This window comes from Phalacrocorax carbo, chromosome 9 (assembly GCF_963921805.1).
Source record: "Phalacrocorax carbo chromosome 9, bPhaCar2.1, whole genome shotgun sequence".
In the NCBI taxonomy this organism is placed as follows: Eukaryota; Metazoa; Chordata; class Aves; order Suliformes; family Phalacrocoracidae; genus Phalacrocorax; species Phalacrocorax carbo.
The window spans coordinates 9321348-9342406 of record NC_087521.1 but is presented as its reverse complement, the minus strand read 5'-3'; the positions used below and the strand labels follow the sequence as shown (position 1 = coordinate 9342406).

Genomic DNA, 21059 nt, shown 5'->3' with positions numbered 1-21059 from the left:
CCACTTGCCACTCTGACCCTATCTCTGCCTGTCTTATTACTGTCCTTGTCCAGCTCCCTCTGAAGGCTTCCCATACTCATCATGTCCCTATTACTTTACAAGCAGTTTATGATCTTCCTATTCTAGATCCAACCTAGCGTATTTCAACTCCACTCTTCTCTCTCAACACCATTCCATCTCAAAGTGCTACGATATTATACAAAGTTTTCTCTCTTTGGGTCTTTAATCCCTCATGAGCAAATTTCTCCATCAGATCATCTCTCTCTGTGCTCACCAGTGACCTCCTCACACCATGAAAGCACATCTCTTTATTAGTGTCATAGGCCTTCACATCCATGTATATCATAAAATGTGATGTGCCAGTGTCTTCTTACACTGATATATGGCTGCTTTAGCAGGGGTACAGTCATATTATCAATGGCTAGTGGATATCATCGCAGGTTTGTGATAGTGAGCTCTCCTTGCTCTCTTTGAAGAAATCATTAGTATACAACATGGCCACTGAACCAGTGTCCTTAGAAACTGGGAGCATAAGCCCTAACAGAATTTTATTTAAAAAAAAAAAAAAAGAAAAAAAAAAGGGTCAGATTAACAAACACACAAGACAGAAGGGATGATTCAGCTACTATTATTCATTTGTCTTTAGATATATTTTTCTTTTCATTGTGACCAAGGAGCAAAATTAATCAGTTTCTTAGGCAACCAAGGGTTAGAGGCAGCAATTGGGCCTCTGATAATAATATTCAAATATACAATTGCCAGAAGTCTGCATTACAGACACTTGTAGAACAGTTACGTGGGGCCATACTTGCAAGCTCTGAAATGTCAGAGAATAAACTGGAAATTTTCAAACCACTGTTTATATATATAGGGTTCAGTTATGACCATAGTAAAGTTGTGCACCGGTGCATAGGGTAAATCAAGAATTGTTAGCATTTATATTTTATTAGCAGTAAATAAACCAAGCACATAGTAACAATACTATTCATAAGAACCTTTGTCATTAGCCTTCTCTTCCTTAATCATAATGTAAACTTGAGAATTAACTCTTGATTAGCTGCTCTTCTTGCCAAATGTAACGCTTGCTTTTTCCACTATATCTTAAATATGAATCAACAAAATGACCATAGTCACTGAGTAAATAATGCTTTTTAAAAAAGGATTCTGAGTATAACTTTGAATATAACAAAACCAAACAATACCCTAAAGAAAAAAAAAAACCACAGGGATTCTTCTGAGCAGGTCACTGCCTAAGTCAAGGCTAGCCTAGAGTAGATATTAACTGTCTAATCAACAATTATGTAAAACCTCACTTACAATACCTTTTACTTCAAAGTTAATAAACCTCATCAAAACTTTTTGCTCCTTTGATAAACTTTTTAAAAGGCAAAGGGGGCCATTTTTGCAGTTAGAGTTTTATCAGAAGCTAGTGGGAAGTAATTATTCACATGGCCTGCTTTTATTAGGAAATCAAAGGGGTTTCTTAAAAATAATGATTTTTCAATCTTGAATCATTTTGTGCGAGGAATACTTCTGCTTCTATACTTGTCAATTAGGTAGATGCATTCAATCAGATGGAAAAGTATCTGATTAAGCCTATCTTCTTCCCCATCCTTACAAAAGAGATGAACAAAATCAGAAATTAAGGAAAAACTACCAATAAACAAAAACATTGAAACTCTGTACCCGACATCTGGATTAGAATTATGAGAATTGTTGCAGAAGCCTTTTAAATTATTTATTCCTTACTGAACAGAGTGGACAAGGTGATAAAGCAATTATGGCATCTCACAAAAGACTCGGATACGTCAGTTTGAGGCATGTCCCAGATTCACGCAGGAAGTTGTTGCCACTCCACCCAGGTGTACCAGGGAGGGAAGTCAAGGGCTGTTGGCTGTGACAATCACTACATCATTCCCTCACAGGCTGTTGGCTAATGGTGAATTGGTGTGCTTTAATACTGCCAGCTCAGTGACCACTTCTGCTCAGGAAGAACCTTTGACTGGGCAGAGAACTCTCCATGGAAAGATAAAATAAAATAAAAAACACCTGCTGGTAACAGAACATAAGCTGCCCATGAACTTTTTATCAAATATTACTCAACAATTACCTCTTTACAGACAGATAAAAATTAATAATTAGTATTTAAAGTAGAACATCTGCTTTGATGTCTTTGGCATCATTCAATGGACTTAGCTAAAATACTCAATTTATAGGGAAAATAGTTTTAGTGATCTGGATTAACATGGGCAGAATTACCCAATTTCCAGTATAAAAAAAAAATCAAGCAAGAGAACAGAAAGACACTTCCTGTTCATTTAACTCCTGAAAGATTTCCTACAATCATAATCTGAAACCCACTTGAAAGTTTTGCTAGATAGCATGCAAGTACAGTACATACTGGCAAGAGTCAGGTGGATTTCAATTCTGAACAGAGATCTAGCCACAAATAACTACCGAATGTGTAACCAGAGAAGGAGATAAATCAGGAAAGTCAGTAAGCCCTACATCTCTTCTAGTGTATGAGGACCATTTTCCAGATTAAGACCAACTTCCTTGGCCAGAGTGCTTACAATACTAATATTCCTCTCTTGCTCATGTAACATAAAGCTGCTTATCAGTAAATGCTGTTTGTGATTGTCTCCTCTTCAACCATTCTACTACCAACCCAATCAAGATATACAGCTCCGCTACCTAGGAATCACGAGAATGAAGAACCACCATAAGGTGTGAAGACTGAAGTTCCACACAGTAGCACTCAGATTAGGGAGATTATTAGTTGCATAAAATATTAACAGCAATGCCATTTCTATTGCTCATGAAGTTGTTGGTGGAACACTAATTTGTACCACAATCCCAGATGCTTCTAGGCACAGAGACTGGGGAAGGATGGGTCTCTCCCAACTTTTGCTTGCCATCCAGCACCATGGACTCACCTACAGTCCCCTCTGAGAGATGGAACCATCTCTGTTTCCATCCCCAACCACCCTGGATTCCCATGTCCAAGATGGGGTGGAGCTATTAGTTAAGGCAGAGATATTACACATCCCTGTTCTTCTGGAGTTCATTTCCCAAACTGACGACATATGTCAAAATGCTCCAACATTTAACTGGCTTTTAAGATGCATCAGCATACTGTAAACGTCAATCAGTTGTGACCTAACAGGATAGAATCTATGTAAATTATTATTCTACCCTAATTAAACTGTGAGTCACATACAAGTCTTCTATCTATCACTAAGCTTCTTACAACTTCAACATCTTTTCTAATCACCTGCAATTTACTTCACAGTTGCAGCTCTGCAACAAAGGGGCAGATGAAACAATGACAAGATATTGCTTTACTTTTCCTCACCTTCCATGTTTAAAAAATTGCAAATCTACACTTGAAACAACATTCAGTAAGTCTAAAAAGGCTAAGACTGTACACCTCTTAATTTCTGTTGAAGTGTTAAGAAGATTTTTGTATTATACATGGACTGATTTTCTGGAGAGCATATTTCTAGAGTTTCTGTCCTGCAGAAAATGGGAATATCAGATGATTTCTGGGGTGATGGGGGTGGGGGCTGGAAAGGGCAGGAGGTGTTTGTTTTTCCCCGTATAGAAGAAAAAGAACAAAAAATGAAAAAAAAAAAAATAAAGAGAGAGAAGAGAGGTTACTTAAGGGATGGGATTCTTCCAATGTGAAATGATAACAAATGAAACAGAGGAAAATGATTGGGTTGGATGAACTATTTGTATGTACAGCAAATTATATTTCTCATCCTTCCTGTTTCTTCATAATACTGCAGTATTATGTATTTACAGACTTTTGGTACATTCTGGAGAAAAGGAGACATTCCCCTCCACATCACCACTTCCAGTTATGGCAAATTACCTCCTTGAAAATACCTAAAAATGGAGTTAGATTAGATAGACAGATAGCTAAAATAAGGACACATGGGGAGTAAGTTTTTTTTTTTAAAAAAAAGAGTAAGTACTCCGCAATGCATCTTGCCTGGTTATTTTTATAATCAAGCTGGCTACCATTTTAAAAAAAAAATCATGTCCATTATAAAAACTTACTTATACTTAAGGGAAAAGTAAAGAATTATTTTCACCAGGAAGGGAAGCGATGCATGTAAGGGACAGCTGTAACATTTCATAGGCAGCAGGTTTTTCTTCAGTGTCCTATGTATGTGGATTCAGCCTTGGAAGTGTGACAAAATGGTAGATAATAATAACAATCCATGCAGATTTTAGCTACAAACATGTGATAGAGATTCCTTATCCAGGAATTTCCTATTACCCGCAACCAATTCTTTTTCCAGGACCTCAGTTCTTTCCAACACATTTTCAGTTTCCTTAATGCATGTAGTCGGTAATGCCATTATTTTGGTTTTGTGCTTCCTTTTAAAATGCGTACACAGCTACCAGATAAACAACTCCAAACTTTTAAACTCTTACATTTTGTTTTATATTACTCTAGTTTTATAGTGCCAAAGAATAAAATAAAAGAAAGGTAAACGTACTGAATGTTACTGATAAGAAAGATTGATTACTTCAGATTTCTCTTTGTGTTTACTGACAAAAGGCAGTGTGTAGTAGCATACCAGGTTTGTTCTGAGTGAAAAATGAAGCCTAGTTGGTAGATTAACCATCTACAAAATTATTCCTTGCAGAGTAGAGTATGGCTTTTTGCACTCTAATATCTTATGCAGCAAATCAGACTAAATTACATCTTTAATAAATCATTTAGTACTTACCACGTTTTGCTAATTATTTCAAAATACTGTAATCCTACATTATTTATATGTTAATTTTTTTATCCTAGACGAACAATACTGCACATAGTGAATTGGTACCTTCAGTAAACAGCAATACGAAATAGATAACTACCAAGAGAAGCCACCATAATTATGCAGCAAAGTGCTCATTTAAGATTTGGATAAGGCTAAACATACAATGCATTCTACTGTGTGTCACTGAATACCCATACCCTTCATACAACTAAGGTGGAAAGATCAGGAGTCACCAAAATAAAGCTGCAAAAAATGAGAAGACAGATTTGTAACCACAATCATGCATGAATAATTACAAATTTCAAATGTAAAGATCATTCAAATAAATGTAACTGATGGAAAATCCTCACAGGGTGCAAGTCAAAGTAAACAGACAGTCCACTTTAGAAAGTGTCTAGTGAATTGATTTAACAAGTTTAATGCGAACATCAGTGTGGGGCTATTACTGATCGTAAGCTTTACTGATGTTATTTGTTCGCTTGGAAAAATACCGCTCTTTGGAATGAGCACATTAAGGCTAAAATTGCAGAGAAAACCCTATTACAACTTTATTGCTGGCAAATTGGAACCAAACCTTGTCTGTATATCAATTACTTAGAGTTACCACAGAGATAAATCCTTTTTTTTTTGTATAGGCTCAATCTTGAAGACAGTGATGAGAAAACTCCTTATTATACCCTACCAACATCACTAGGTTTTCTTAGCAATTTCAAGAAATTGTCAATTAAGTTCTTTTTATTAGGTTCCAAAAGCTGTTAAGTCAAACACAAATCTATCATAAGGCTTGTAACAGCATGTTATTTAGGCACATTTCAACGTTTCACTCTTTCATTATCCACCTACCCAAACCCTAATCAAAAGTTCTCATAAAGTGAAGGAGTTTTCAGTTCTCCCATCTCAAGGTTCAGATAAATTTAGAGCAAGTGAGCTCTCATTTCATGTAACTGGTCATATGAGGAATGCCCATTAAGTGAGTAGAAATATCATTATTTAGATGGCTGTAGATACCAATACAGTTGTTCGCAAGATCATTAATGCTGAATGACACACTGCTGTGTAATCGCACAGGATAGTTAAAGCAATAATATTTACAAAATCTGTCAAATAGTAGTACAAATGCACCTATTTTTATGTGCCTTGCTGCCTGGTAGGGTTTCCTTTACGACAAATAACTACCTCTAAAAATGACAGTCAATACAGGAAGTTGTTGTACGGATCCCAGAGCTGCAGCAGGGAAATGAGCTGTACTCATTGCTCCCTGAGCCAAGAGAAGCTAAACTCGTTGTAGAAATGATGCTTACCAAACTCCAGGAAGAGTAAGGCATCACTTATTGAATACAGGAACAGCACAATGGAGAGCTGAACAGGTGAGCTACCAAAAGATAGCTACTTGCCTGACATCCCAGCCAGAGAGAGTGCTGAGAAAAATTGAAGGGGGAAGAGAGGACGACACAAAAGACACATAATTTTGATTAAGACCTATGTCTAGTTACTAGCACTTCAATATTTCTATAGTATTCACATGTTGGAGTAGCTTTAGTAATATTAAAACAGAGCCTAACATTCTGCACCTGGTAATGCATGACCCAAACTCAATAAGGAAATTTTATGTCCCTCCACCTGACTATTCCACCTTTGAAAAGAAATTGGAGATTATTTTGTACTCCTCTAGTTCGTCCCCACAAAGTGATGAACAGGGCTGCTTTTGTTTGAATAGAAAGAGGAAGAACAACATGCTATGAGCATATATAAATCTGAATGTTAAAAATGCTAACTAAATGTGTTAGAGCTAAATGGATAGCTACAGTGACTAAAGTTAAAGATATCTTAAGATAAATTACTATGTTGCAAGACAGAAAATATGAGTAAAGTAGTTTTGCAGGGACAGCAATGCAAACACTCAAAAGTTACAACATAGACTTTTGTGCTTAAATATTCCTTTTTTTTTTTTTTTGTGTTCTCTTTCAATAGCTGGCTTCATGTACAGCCAACCCAATTCATTCTATAGCATCCTGACTAGTTGGTCACAGGCTAATGACACCTGAAGAGGAAGAAGGTCAAAGCTATCATTACAGTGGTGACAACCAATCACAGTGAAAAAAAAATAAGTTTTATTTATTACACTTAATATAAGAAACCTTTACTGTGGAATATAATTGTACTGTCACTACACGCCAGAGATTTTTAATCCCCAATCATTTCAACATATTTTACAGTTCATTACCTTTTCAGTTAGATATTGCGGGAAAGACTCTCCTGAGTCTACACAAAAGCCTTAAAAATTCTACTATTTTTACTCTCATGTTTCACCAATATGAAATACCGGATGATGAATTTCAGTGAAGAAAAATACACGTGTTCTGCATGAGGCTAGTAAAGAATAAAGGGGGAAAAAACCCAGCCAAAATAGTCAAAACATTTTGTTGACGTTTTAAAAGATCTAACATTTTGTTCATGAAGCCATAAAATCATAAAATATCTATAAGTAAGATGTTTATAAGAACTTGACTATGGTACTGTGGCACACCGTATAGCATCATCTGAGCTAAACAAGATGGACTACGTATCTCCCCAATAATACACAGTGCTCCAACAAACAAATACAAAGTTATATTGCCCCTAGGAGCAGATTACCTCTTATGATTCTCATAAGTTCTAATAAGTGTCGCTGTGAAAACCTAAGCAATTGTATCACTGTAAATTTTATTCTGTAAAAATCTATCACATATGGTCATTTTTCACATAATATAGCTCCCAAGCCTTATTCTGCATTTACCAAATATAATATAGACTTCATAACAAAAATATGACACTTTTGACATTATGGAGGTTGTCTAGTTAACTAATTCACAAATGTAAAAATACAATATACATTGTATATATACAATGTATATAATATACATTTGTATATTATCTCCTCTCTGTATGGCAGGGTTTTTTTTTTGGGGGGGGGGGGGGGTTGCATTTTTGTTTTTTTTTTTTACCTGCTAAAGTAGGCCCTGAAATACTAAATCAGGAAAGTACTACACACATGGAGAGAGGTCTGTTTTTCTCCAAATTCTATTTCATTTGGGAATTCACTACAATCTCCACTTCAGCACAAGTGGACAATGCAATAAATAAAAATTTTAAAAAATTCAGCACACCACCACATACAGCAAGGAAACCTCTGACTTTCCTACACTAGATTTCACTAGTATGTCAAAAAGTAAATCTAAACACACCACTGTTTTTCACAAGATCTTTCAAGTACATTATTTCTTCAGTGTCAAAGAAGAAACACAGTCTGAGACATATCAAAGCAATACACTTGAAGAAAGACAATGAACAACCAAAGCAGAATTTTGTGTATTTTCCTTCTTTTTTATCTTTTTCTTGTGAGTTGTGCAATTTGTAAACACTGTAAATTTAACATGGCCTAACTCTTGAGTCTACCTGAACTGACCCTTATTCTACCAATTAATTTCCTTGACAAAAAGATACATGGGAAAAAAAATATATTAAAATTGTGGTATAAACAAGAAGAGAGTGCCTAGGTCTAGTAAACAAGGGAGAAAAAAGAAAAAAATGAGCAACTCTCAATCTGAAATAGCAAACTAGAAAAACTATAGAAAAAAGGAATAATGTAAATAGAACAAAAAAATGTAGTCAGCAATCATGAAAGTCTTCACTATTTTCCACCATATTTTCTTCAAGGCCAGTTAAACCAAATCAGTGGAATTTATGCTCACACAAAGCTGATGCAAGACAATACAAAAATAAGTCATTCACTTTCAAGAATCACTCAGAAACCTTATTTTTGTAAGAACCATCCACCACACAAAAAAGTATTCCAGAAAAATGCAGAATTCTGGGTACCGTAAGACTTGGCGTAGATATGAGATCCAGAATAACAGTACTAGCTAACAGAGTCAAGGCCCATGAACACCTCTCAGCAGTTCAATTCACTAATTTTCAGTGAAGGTATTTGATATTTATGCTGATGTAAATATGACATAGCTAGAGGAATGTGAGCTCCCCAGCTGGAGTTTTACTAAGATTCAACTAGGATGGAAGGCTGATCCACTTAAGTCTCGTCGGCATGATATCAAACATCAATGACTAAACTGTCACTGCTGGTAAAATTCTGCTTAATAAGCAGGGTGATGAGTCAGAAAATAGTCTAAGGTGAAGATGTTGAAAGGAATTTAAGAAGGTTTTGCACTTAAATCTTGAAATATTTCTACATGCAAAAGAATAAAAGTATGAAGGGACACAATCCTGAGAAGACAAGTGCAGATTTGTCATGAGTACAAATTCAAGGCAGACTGCCCCCCATTCGACTCACAATTCTCCTTTCAGGAGGAATGAGGCTTCCAGCTGTTGAACAAGACCAGCTAGAGCCTTTATTTATATCCTTTCACCTGGACTTCATTCCTCTAAAACCTGGAAGTTTTCACCCACTTACCTATGAATGGAATGGGATATAGGACAAGCAATTGGACTGCCAGTTACTACACCTATCAAAGATAAAGAAAAACTTTTTCTCTTGCAAAAGATGAGGCTAGCTGGGACTGACAAGAGATTTTTCAATTTTTTTTTTCATAGTGTACGTAACATAGGTTTTGTTTATCTTGGAAACCAGACCGTCTGACAGTGCAGGATGTCACACTTAGACTGCAATGTACTCACATGGCCAAGGTTATAGACAAAAGCTCAGTTCTGCCGTTCATTTCCACTTCTGTATCTATGTATTTTCCTCTTGTTTTTTAATCAATTTTAGAATCCTAACATCCATTTGTGCAAGGACATCAGTAGACTGTAGTAACTTAAATAACCTTCTTGACATAGGAGAGAAGTCATCTGTCCATAATTTCAAAGAAAGACAAGGTTCATTTAGAAGGCTTTTTCATAGGTAAACTTTTCTATTATTTTTTTTTTTCTTTTAAATGGCCGGACAAGATGTATGTTCTTGGTTAGAGGAAGAAGTATCATCAGGATGTGCAAATAAGCAAGTATTATATACTGGGGGGTTGTATATAAGAACAAAAGAATGATTGGAAATGTGCAAATTTCTAAAGGCACTGTCCTTGGAACCACAGAGATGTTTTCTCTTTATGCAGTTAAGGAAAATACACAATCAATATACAGTTTCTGAAACTCCACTGGCAGAGAGATGAGTAAATAAGAACTCAACAAAGAATATTAGGTAATATTGGGTTAATATATGTGAACTCTAAAATTGCTTGACTAAAAGAAACATTTTGGTAAAAGAAAACTATTTGTTCATTTGTCACCTATTTTATCTTCCCTTTTTTGCTTCTTCCTGTTGGTTTCCTACTTTTATGCTTTCACCTATTAGCACCAATTTCAGCCATCCAGCATTGTAACAACAGGTGAAAAACTGCAGAGTTTTACTCCAATAAAAGGCTGGATCTTACAAAATGGGTACAAAAGCCAGATTTTTAAGTATGAGAGGATGGCTAAATTATTTTAATCTTTTACAGAAAATCCTTGGATCAGTAGATAAATGTTAAAACCAGACTTATTAAAAACTTTAAAACTATTTTCATGTTGAATCAATATGCATGCCTAGAACCTTGTTTAAGAAAACTATTCACCATGCAAAGTTTTAAATGCACAGTATCAAAGAATAATTTTTGACATTTTGATTCATACATGCTTATAAAGCTCCAAGACAACATGGTTTAATTATAAAACATATTTCTACTGCCTTAGTCATGCCAATTAAATTTGATTGGATACTTTCTTTATTCAACAAGCCCCTTTCATGTCATTTTAATTTACTGTCAAAGCAGCCTGAATATTGGAAACTAAATTATTTACTACAGCCCATAAGCCAATAATGTTCCATTTGTCTCGTACAGAGGGAGACTAGACTAACAAGATTATTAAGGACATTACTTGTAATAGCGAATGTCCTTCACTTTATTTGAGCTTCATGCTGTGCTTTCAGAGATCATACTTCAAAAGAGCTCCATTTCATTCCATCACAGAACCTCTGATATAAATTATTCTTTGCTAGCTTTGTAATACTCTGATCATAGAGAAAGTGGACCCAATCTTGTTGGGTAAAAACAGAGGCTTCTTTTCTAAGATAACTACATAGTTTATTTGTGCTAAACACCTTTGATGCACTCCCTTGTGCCAATAACACAGAACAGGCAGAAATCAGCTAAATTTATCATACAATGATAACATCTTGGAGATTTAACTCACAAGGGCTTTGGTTGTCCTTGCAATGATTTCAAACCAAATTCTGCAATCTAAATGCATGTGGTTAAAATCAATCTTATAAGTTCTTAAAAACACCGTGTAGAGAATGCAATAAATGTAATGCAGAACAGACTTCAGGAAACCAACAGATCTAGCATTTCACAAAAAGAGACTTGAAAAACAGAATACAAATGGTCTAAGATATAAGCCTGTCATACAGACTGATAAATTGATAAAGGATTACAAACACAAAGAAAGACTGAAAAGATAATAAGCTGGGGAAGGTAATTCTTGTCCTAATGTTAGATCCACTCTTTTTGTTATGACTCTAGTTCAGCAAGACTCAAATAGATTACTAACTCAAAGCAAATGGATAATCTTGTTTAAATCAATGGAACTACTTACATGCCTAAAGTTAAGAACATGTTTAAATCTTTTTCTTAATTGAGGAGATTTGTTATTTATGATACTGGAAAGTATTTCAAAGAATCAAAAAAAAGCACAGAGGAGTAGAAAGGTTTTTGAAAATTGACTAGGAAAACCCTTCAACTTTAGAAAAAGACAGCTAGCATATGGGAAAAAACCTCCTTCAAGAATACTGGAAGAAAGGTAGAACATATGGAAATTCCTCTATCCTCATGTATAGACACAAGCAAAACACCCAGCCTTGTGCAATGTACTGTATGCTGAACTTCGGATACCAGCATTAATAGAGAAGATACATGATTATTAAATACTAGCCCCATTTCTTCTGCATTCAACACTGATGATCCTGAGTTAAGGAGATGAATTTGAAACAGTTGTGAAAAAAGTAACTCAGGACATAGCTTAGGGTCAACACTGTAAGTCTCACCTACTTACTAGCACTTGGGAAAACTGGGATTATGTTGGGTTTTCTATTTTCATCCATTTTAGTTACCTTTGTTTTTATGTGTAGATACACCCTGAAAGCTCACATGATACAATATGGTACCTGTGAAAGAGTAAATAAGGAAGAAGACGACAAAGATACAAGTCTCTTCATATATGTCAAGAAAATGGTGGAATAACCAGATAGTTTAAATTCTTAAGAACTTAAAGGCCTTGGAAACATTTACCAAAAATAGGGCCAAGTATAAATTTCTTAACTTAATCTCATAAGGTCAGACTTTGTATGCCTGTTAGGTTACCCATTCAGGACATTCACTAGTTTGAAGCTTTTAAATGATTATAGACAAAACAAAGTTCTTGCATATGTAGAAATAAAAAGTAGGAAAAGACAGCAGCAATATTTCATTGACAACAGCACTTTCTTACGATGGAGAAGGGCATAAGGTGATAATTTCGTGTTCCAGCACAGATTTACTGGATAATGGCCAAATATTTCAAAGCAAACACAGCTGTAATGTTTATGTTAAAAACAACAGGCTATGACGGCAGTCAGTCAGACATTCAGTATCCTTCAAGCACTGAAAATAAATTGTTTCTTTCCACACAATAAAGAGAGAGATTTGCTAAAGTGTAACATGACAGAAAGCTCTGAGAAAATGGTGTCCTCCTTATAGGAAGGATTTCTGATTTGCTTTTTTGAGTGCATCTTAAAGGCTATCCCATTCACCAGCATCACTTAATGATTTTAATGAAATCAGGACTGAAACTCAGAAATAATGCTACTAATAATGCTACTGCTGTTAATGCCAAAATCCATAAGAATGGAGACAAGATTTAGTTCTTAACATCTTCAAGACCGTTTTGAGTCTTTTTTACAAACCTGGATTGGAACTGTATATATTATACATATAAATACTGCATGAGAATAGTTACAATCTATTCCTGACAACGGAGCAGAAATTTGCCTTTAAATGGGCAACTTTATCAAAGTAAGGATTGCAGAGTTTGGTTCTACAAAATCAGATAAGGAAAACAAACACTCTCTTTTTATTCTCTACATTAATACGCAGCACCTCTATTTCAGATCATCTGCCTTAGCACGAATTTACTGAGACATACAAAATGGAAAATAATTCAGTGGCCCACATTAAAAAAAAGGCTTAATGTAATGTTTATATATTGAAATTTACTTTATTACTCTACTACACTTAAGATATTCTTCCCTATGAATTTTTAAATAAAGATGTTCTAAGGCTTACAGCGTACTTACCAAAATCCAGAAAATTTCATAAGATATACAATCCTAAAAATAATTCAGATTACAGAATTTGTAATTTTCGTTTTTAGATTCCATTATCAACAGCTGTAAAATCTGGATATATTTCATCTACTTGGAAGTTAAAAGTACATATTCAAACTTGATGGGTTTTATTCATTTGACATATATTGATGGACAAGAACGCAATGAGCATTCCTTTCAAGCCTTTGAGAAGGTGCTATCTATCAGTAACTCCCATAGGACAAATAGAAATATTTCCAGCTCAGCTAAAAAAATTGAAAGAAAAATTGGGAATTAAAAAAAACACAACAAAAAACCACACAACCCTGAATTCAAGGATAAATCCCGTAATGTCCGTGTAATTTTGTATTAATCAACAGCATAGATTCTAAATGTTAAGCTGAGCCGTGCAAATGGTAATCCTCGTGTGCTTCCTGAATTGTCGCTGCTTTGTCTTTAGGTCACTAATACTTTTTAGCTCATGAGCTGATCAATGTTTTAATCCTTTTTTTAATTTATTATTTTTTAAAGAAATGTTCTAAGAATGCATAAGGGATTCTCATTTTCTGCAGAAAAAAGTATAAATGCAGTATTTAAAATAAGCCACTGAAATACATGTTGCACTCCTGGATAAGGCACATTAAATTTGTCTATTAATATATGTAAGCTCCATTTAACCATTTTATGCCTGTATGTATGTAATTAAACACAGGTATGCATTAATGTATATGTAATATAGGCATGAACATAAAATAATAAAATATCCTATATTCAAAGTAGTCATTAAGATTTATTCTAGCAGTTCTATCCTTGGGAAAACACAAATTAATATGGTCCCCATAACTACCTGGGATACATATAATAGGAGCTGGCACTCAGCTGAGGGAATTTTGAAATCCAGTCTTCTGTTTTTTACTCCAAACATTTATTTCATATGGGCCTAGGTGATAGGAAAGACTTCCTTTTTTATATTCATCTAGGTTTTTTGATAAAAAGCAGAGCTAAAGTAATTCAATGGTAAATTAGGCCTTGTAAAGCTATATAGAAAGATGTTCAACAAGTAGTTCCATCACTTTTCTTGATTTATGTCAGAGATACATTTGCATTAAAAGACAAAAAGGATGAATTCTTTAACATTTTTGTGTAAAAAAAATATGTGCATAAACTAATGTGGGTTTTTTTCCCTGATTGAACTTTATACACCATGTTCCATTTTGACTGAAACAGTGAAATAACTAGCATGTTGCCTCTCTGAAGCCGAAAGCAATTTCCTTTTCTAATTTTAGTTATGCAAAGCCTATGGGCATCATCAGCATTTAGTAATTAGTTTTATAATTACTGCTGTTTTGCTCACTGTCATTCAATTTTTCTTACAACATGGTCTGGGATTGAAACATCCCACATCCACAGCTGTGTAAATTGCCATCCATTTATAAGACAAAAAAAGTATCATTCAACATACATCATTATTCAGTCAAGAATGTGTTATTGGTACTTAGGTGATGCTTTCAGTACATAAGCTGCCCAGTAAAATACAAAGAAAAATATAATTCAAATACTTAGTAAATGTTATCTAAGACAGGAAAGTCTGGAAAATCTAAATTGGAAATAAAAGAATTTCTATTAAATAACATTTCAGTCTATTACTGATAACAATATCTGTTCCAAACATGGGGAAAAAAATCTTTTTTGTTTAAAGAAATATTCAGGTACTGAGTTGAAAAACATTCAAATTCAGATTTGATGATATTGTAATTTGATCATTAATGTTACAAGACTTTGTAGTCTGGCAAATAACTACAAAGTCATTTGACCTAGAATTACTTATCAAAATTGTGTCAATACATTTGAACATGATATTACAAAATATTCTACATCCTTAAACAGTTAATTTTCTGAATCCTAAAAATACAGTTTGTCTTAAGGATGCTATACTCCAGCAAAATTAGAGATTGGCTAGAATTCTTACATTACTCTTCTACAAATGTAATTTTTCAAAATTCATAATTTTTTTAAATTTATAATTTGAAATATGATGTTAATTTTGAGCTTTTAAAGGCTAGAAATGTATAGTCAAATAAGAATGAAAAATCTACATTCTCTTAAAATAAGCGTAATTTCTTCAGTGAGAAAGAAGTGCTTTATTTTCTGACCATGTCTGGTTAAAAAAAAAAAAAAAAATCACAATGAGAAGAAAATTCCTACAAAAGGTTCTGCTACCATGTCACAGTCAGCTACCGTGGGTGCCGACCCGCTACAGCAGGGCTGTGCTCTTATGGGGAACCATCCTCCCTCAGCAGCGGTGAGACTGGAGAGCCCCAGTGCAAATGCTCGGAACAGGACATCAGCAATGGGACAATTCATATTTGCAATTCCTTCCTTCCTACCAGAAAGCAGAATAATAAAGTCCTTTTAATCTTATTCCCTATCTTTTCTCTAGCTTAGCTAGGAGAAAACAGCTGCTAATAAACACAAAGCTGTCATACACAAAGGGCAAGATTGTGCTCAGCCCAGTGAAGGGGTAGAGGAGATATTCTGCTGCAGAGGGAAAATTTAAGCAGATTGCTTTCAAAGATTTTTGCAGTCGTGTCCTGTATTTTATGTTTTGTGACACAGCTAGAGAGTCTTACATTTTTGTCTCAGTGAATCAATAAGGAGAAGAAAGTAATTCTAAATATTTTTGCTACTCTTTATTGAAAATAATCTTAGTTTAGAATATTTTTAGAAAATACATAGCATTCAATATGATTTGAGTTAGAAAATTCATTGTTACCCCAAAGAGCAAAATTTTAGACACCGAAACAAAGCCTGAAAAATAAAAACGAAGCTTTGCCTACAGTCATCTACACAGTATGGGAGGAGAAGATCCTAAGAGTCAAGACTCAGGCAATCGCAATACTTGCTGCTTATTATTCCTCCAGCCCTTGCTAACTGTTCTTACGTATTAAGAACAGTTTATGTCCTTAATACAGATTACATATTATTCTTACAGATTAACAGTTACAGTCTACTCCCCCCCCACATCCCGCATAAGGTCTATACACTGCCTCTGTGGGCCTCTCAACCTTACTCCTGCTACAGGAAGGTGGTAGACTCCACTTACGCAGGGCATCCGGCAAGGCTGTGCCACCCACACAACGCAAAGCTCACAGGGGGCTGCACAGCCCACCTCAGCCGGCCCAGCTCCTGCCTCAGCTTCACCTGCTATACTCTAGCAGAACCACAGTCTCTCTGAAGGCCACAAAACGGTAAAAGTACCTGTCCCTGGGGAGGTAGGTCTGTCAGGAACTCTCGCACAAAAGCATAAGGTGTACCTCCGAAGGACTGATGCCTACACACCACGCCAACAACTGGCTTTCATCTTTCCTGAATCTTTGTGTGTTTCTTCTTTTATGATGGCAGAACTCTTCAAAGTGACAAAGGGGTTTTTCTGAGCTCTTCTGTTCATTTTAGAGCATTTCAGGAAGTTTTTGTTTGGGTTTTTTTTAGTTCTGTTTTGGGTTTGATTTGGGGCTTTGTTTTTCTTTCCTTAGGACATGAAAACCTGTGTATGGATAAATATCATTACCACCTGTCTCCCTTCATTTCTTAAAAAGAAATACAAAGTAACTATATTGTGCATAATTATTGAGTAGAAGAAATAATTTCCATTTTTGAACCTCTGAAAACATACAGGCAATTAGGGGATTATCTGGCTACAGGCAACTAGATAACTCTTTTTGGGAGGGGGGTGGTGGAGTGGAACGAACTCCAAAACAAAGCAGAAATCCAAACACAAAATCTGTGAAATCCCAATTTATGCATTTGTGCCTCAGAAGTTTGGGGCTCAGTTACTAAAACGCATACATCCGCACGCAAAGCTTTTTCACCTCTGAAATATATAACACCACTTTTATTGAAATACTGCAGGAAATACACCTGAATAAAACCAGATTTTTTTTCTAACAGAACTGAAGTATTTTGTGCATGGATGCACAATTCAAGCTAGATGAAAAGCACGTCATACACCATGTCTCCCACTTATTTGAATGACATGCTACACAGTGTTTCAAAAAAAGCTGCAAACTGTCCTCTTCACATAGTGTTCAGGGCAACTACTGCTAATCTACAGGAATATCATTACAGAAAGATATTTCAGAAGCTGGAGTAACCAATGAGCTGGAATCTATTTAGGTGCCTGTTTACACGTGGGGACACAATTTGGTGGTGAAAAGCTGGGAGAGGGGCTTGAGCTAACCTTCCTGCACACCTAACGGTGAGAGACACTTTGGAAATTCCGCACCTGTAAGTCAAAGGGCCTGAAAATCCCCTCTTCACTTTGGATGAACCCAGTAAAACATTGCAGAGTGGGAGTAGAGGATTCGCTATGGAAGAAATGCTGTCTGATGGATGGAGCAGATAACATAAGTTATTAGCTGTAACACTGACTTTTTTTGCTAGCTTTTGAATACAATCTGCAATAACATGTGCAAAGTATTTTGAGATCTTCAAATTACAATTCTCATACAAATGTGAAGAAGTAATATGGTATATTCCAGAAAACTCTTCATTCATAAAATATTCCTGGCCATATGTCCGTAAACTAATAGCAATCACCAAAATGGCATGAAACATGGCACAAAGAAGTGTGAAAAATAACACATGACATAGATCTGATACATCTTCAGGGAGAAGTTTCAGGGGAAAACACTACAAGGCTAGCAACATTCAGTGGCTATCAGAAATTTATTTCTCCTCCTTTTGTCAGTACCTATTAATCCCAACTACACTGACTGTCAAAGGTTAAAATAGGGAATAAATTAACATTATTGTCAATCATTACATGCAGAAGAATAATTAACTCAGTATGTTTATTTATCTAGTTTTGCTACTTGATTAAATGAATGCTTGATGACAGGTTCCTTGTTTTCTTTTCTTTCTTTTTGTCAGTATAAATGATCAGTATGAAACTAAACAGAGGCATTAAAATGGAATTGTTAGAAACATAAAATATACTACAGATGGATTCAGATGATTTCAACTTTCTTGTTACTCTATTGTAACTTACTAAAATACATTTATATATACACAAAAAGCTCCATTAATAGCAGAAATCTGTAACCTGACTTACTTCCCTCTCAGACATTATGTATTAATACTTAGGTTTCCCTTCTTAAAAAAGAGTGTTTTATAAATTCTGTAGAGAAGCTGTGCAAATGAATGCAGTTATCCAATTCACCCTTGGATAAATATCCAGTTTATCATTGGATAACTCATAACCAACAGTGTGTGCAAAGGGGCTAAAGCATCCTTAAATGCTGGCTGGTGTTCTGAGTAACACAACCCTAGTAAATAGTTTTGGGAAAGAAATCAGGGAAAATACGGATACGGTAAATTGAAAAATTGTCATTTGGGTAATGTGAGATGAGGAAAGAAAGTAGCAGAGATAGAGCCAAGTCCCTCTTCTGTCTGCCTGTAAGGGTATACGCGATCTCCTCCCAGGACGCTGCTGCCAGGCAGGGCAGTGGTGAGTGACACCGTCTCAGATCCAGTGGTTTTCTTTTCTTACTCACTTCCAAACAAGAGAAGCAAGACCTAAAGTTCTGATGACACTTCCTTTAAAGTAGCACAGAACTGAAGTAATTGCCCCAAATTTTTGAGGGCAGACAAAATCCCAAGCCTCTGAAGTGAGGGCTGAAGCACAGTTTCCCTTGAGCTGACCAAAGATTACTGTCTGGGCTAGGAAAGAACTGAATTAAGTAACTGCATTTTTGGAAAGTTAAAGGAATTGACCTAGAAGTCTGAGGAGACAGCTTTTGTGTAGGATTTAAAAGAAAGTAAAATATCTTTCTCCTAAAGCATTTCACAGTGGTAAATGGCTGAGAGCTTGAAACCTTTGTCTGTTACTTACAGAACTTACTGTTGAGAACACAAACTAAAGGAAGTCACCAGCAAAATCACAGCTTCATTTACACTTGTGGAGAAACTACCTGACACTGAAGAAGCTACTTTTTCTTGAAGACAAACCTTATGTCTCTTTCCAATACTTGGAAATACTAAAGACAGCTGAACTCAAATAATGCAGATAGTCTGAGTCCACTTGACTCTAATTTTGAACCAAGGGAAGTCTGGATTCAGGAGTTATTTTCTTCCTATTTCCACACAAATTCTGGCTCCAGTTAATATGCTGTCTTAGAAAGTGAATTCCTTTGCCTTGCAGAGACCTAACTTCTGTGCACCACAGTACTAGGAATGTGTGGGGGGGGGGGTGTGGGTGTGTGTGTGGGTGTGTGTGTGGGTGTGTGTGTGGGTGGGTGGGTGTGGGGGTGTGTATGGGTGTGTGTGGGGGGGGGGGGTGTAGGTGTGGGTGTGGGGGTGTGTGTGTGTGTGTGTGGAAGGTGGCATAAGGAAACCTTCAGACAACCCTAGACAGATGTTTGTTTCCAGAGATGTTCCAAATTCTGTAGGTAAGCTAACATTGCACTTGTACCTACCCAGGCCCATTCAATATCCTAACTGTGAAAGCCACATTCCCCAAAACATTACTTCTCCTATCTCACCTGCCTGGTCTTGAAGTTCAGTTCTCTCTACCTCAGCCTATTCCTACTGAAATAATTATGCCATTGAAACAAAGTACAAGCCAAGGGTAACCTTCAGCATTCACAATTATTCCCCAAAATTTACCTCTTAACGTTGTTCAACTGTATCAACAAAAGGAATCCAGAACCACCACAATGACAGAGAAATTAATGTTAATTCCCAAAGTAAAAAAAAAAAACCAGCCATTCATATTACACAGAATACGCAGAATCATATAGGTTGGAAAAGACATTTAAGACCATCAAGTACAACCGGTAACCTAACACTGCCAGTTCACCACTAAACCACACCCCTAAGCACCACATCCAAATGGCTTTTAAATACCTCCAGGGATGGAGACTCAACCACTTCCCTGGGCAGCCTGTTCCAATCCCTGACAACCATTTTGGTCAAGAAATTTTTCCTAATATCAGTCTAAACCTCCCCTGGCATAACTTGAGGCCATTTCCTCTCATCCTATCACTAATAACCTGGGAGAAGAGACCAACACCCACCTCGCTACAACCTTCTTTCAGGCAGTTGTAGAGAGTGATAAGGTCTCCCCTCAGCCTTCTCTTCTCCAGGCTAAATAACCCCAGTTCTCTCAGCTGCTCCTCATAAGACTTGTTCTCCAGACCCTTCACCAGCTTCCTTGCCCTTCTCCGGACACGCTCCAGCACCTCAATGTCCCTCTTGTAGTGAGGGGCCCAAAACCTGAACGCAGTATTCAAGGTGCGGCCTCACCAGTGCTGCATACAGGGGGATGATTACTTCCTTAGTCCTGCTGGCCACATCATTCCTGATTCAAGCCAGGATGCCATTGGCCTTCTTGGCTACCTGGGCACTGCTGGCTCCTGTTTAGCCAACTGTCAACCAATACCCCCAGGTCCTTTCTGCTAAGCAGCTCTCCAGCCACTCCTCCCCAGGCCTGTAGCATTGCATGGGGTTGGTGTGACCCAAGTGCAGGACCTGGCACTTAGCGTTGTTAAACCTCATACAACTGGCCTTGGCCCATCGCTCCTGCGTGTCGAGATCCCTCTGCAAAGCCTTCCTACCCTCAAGCAGATCGACGCTCCCACCCAGCTTGGTGTCGTCTGCAAACTTACTGAGGGTGCACTCAATCCCCTTGCCCAGATCACTGATAATGATATTAAACATAACCAGCCCCAACACTGAGCCCTGGGGAACACAGCTTATGACTGGCTGCCAACTGGATTTAACTCTTCACCACAACTCCTTGGGCCCGGCCACCCAGCCAGTTTTTTACCCAACAAAGAGTATGCCTGACCAAGCCATGAGCAGCCAGTTTTTCCAGGAGAATGCTGTGGGAGACAGTGTCAAAGGCTTTACTAACA

General features: G+C 36.5%; 1 protein-coding gene and 1 pseudogene across 2 annotated transcripts in view; both read right to left on the bottom strand.

Annotated features, from left to right (window-relative positions):
• NPAS3 (neuronal PAS domain protein 3) overlaps positions 1 to 21059 on the bottom strand; it is a 628382-nt gene that overhangs the window by 397775 nt on the left and 209548 nt on the right. The window lies entirely within an intron of this gene.
• On the bottom strand, positions 20005 to 20862 carry LOC135314928 (uncharacterized; annotated as a pseudogene).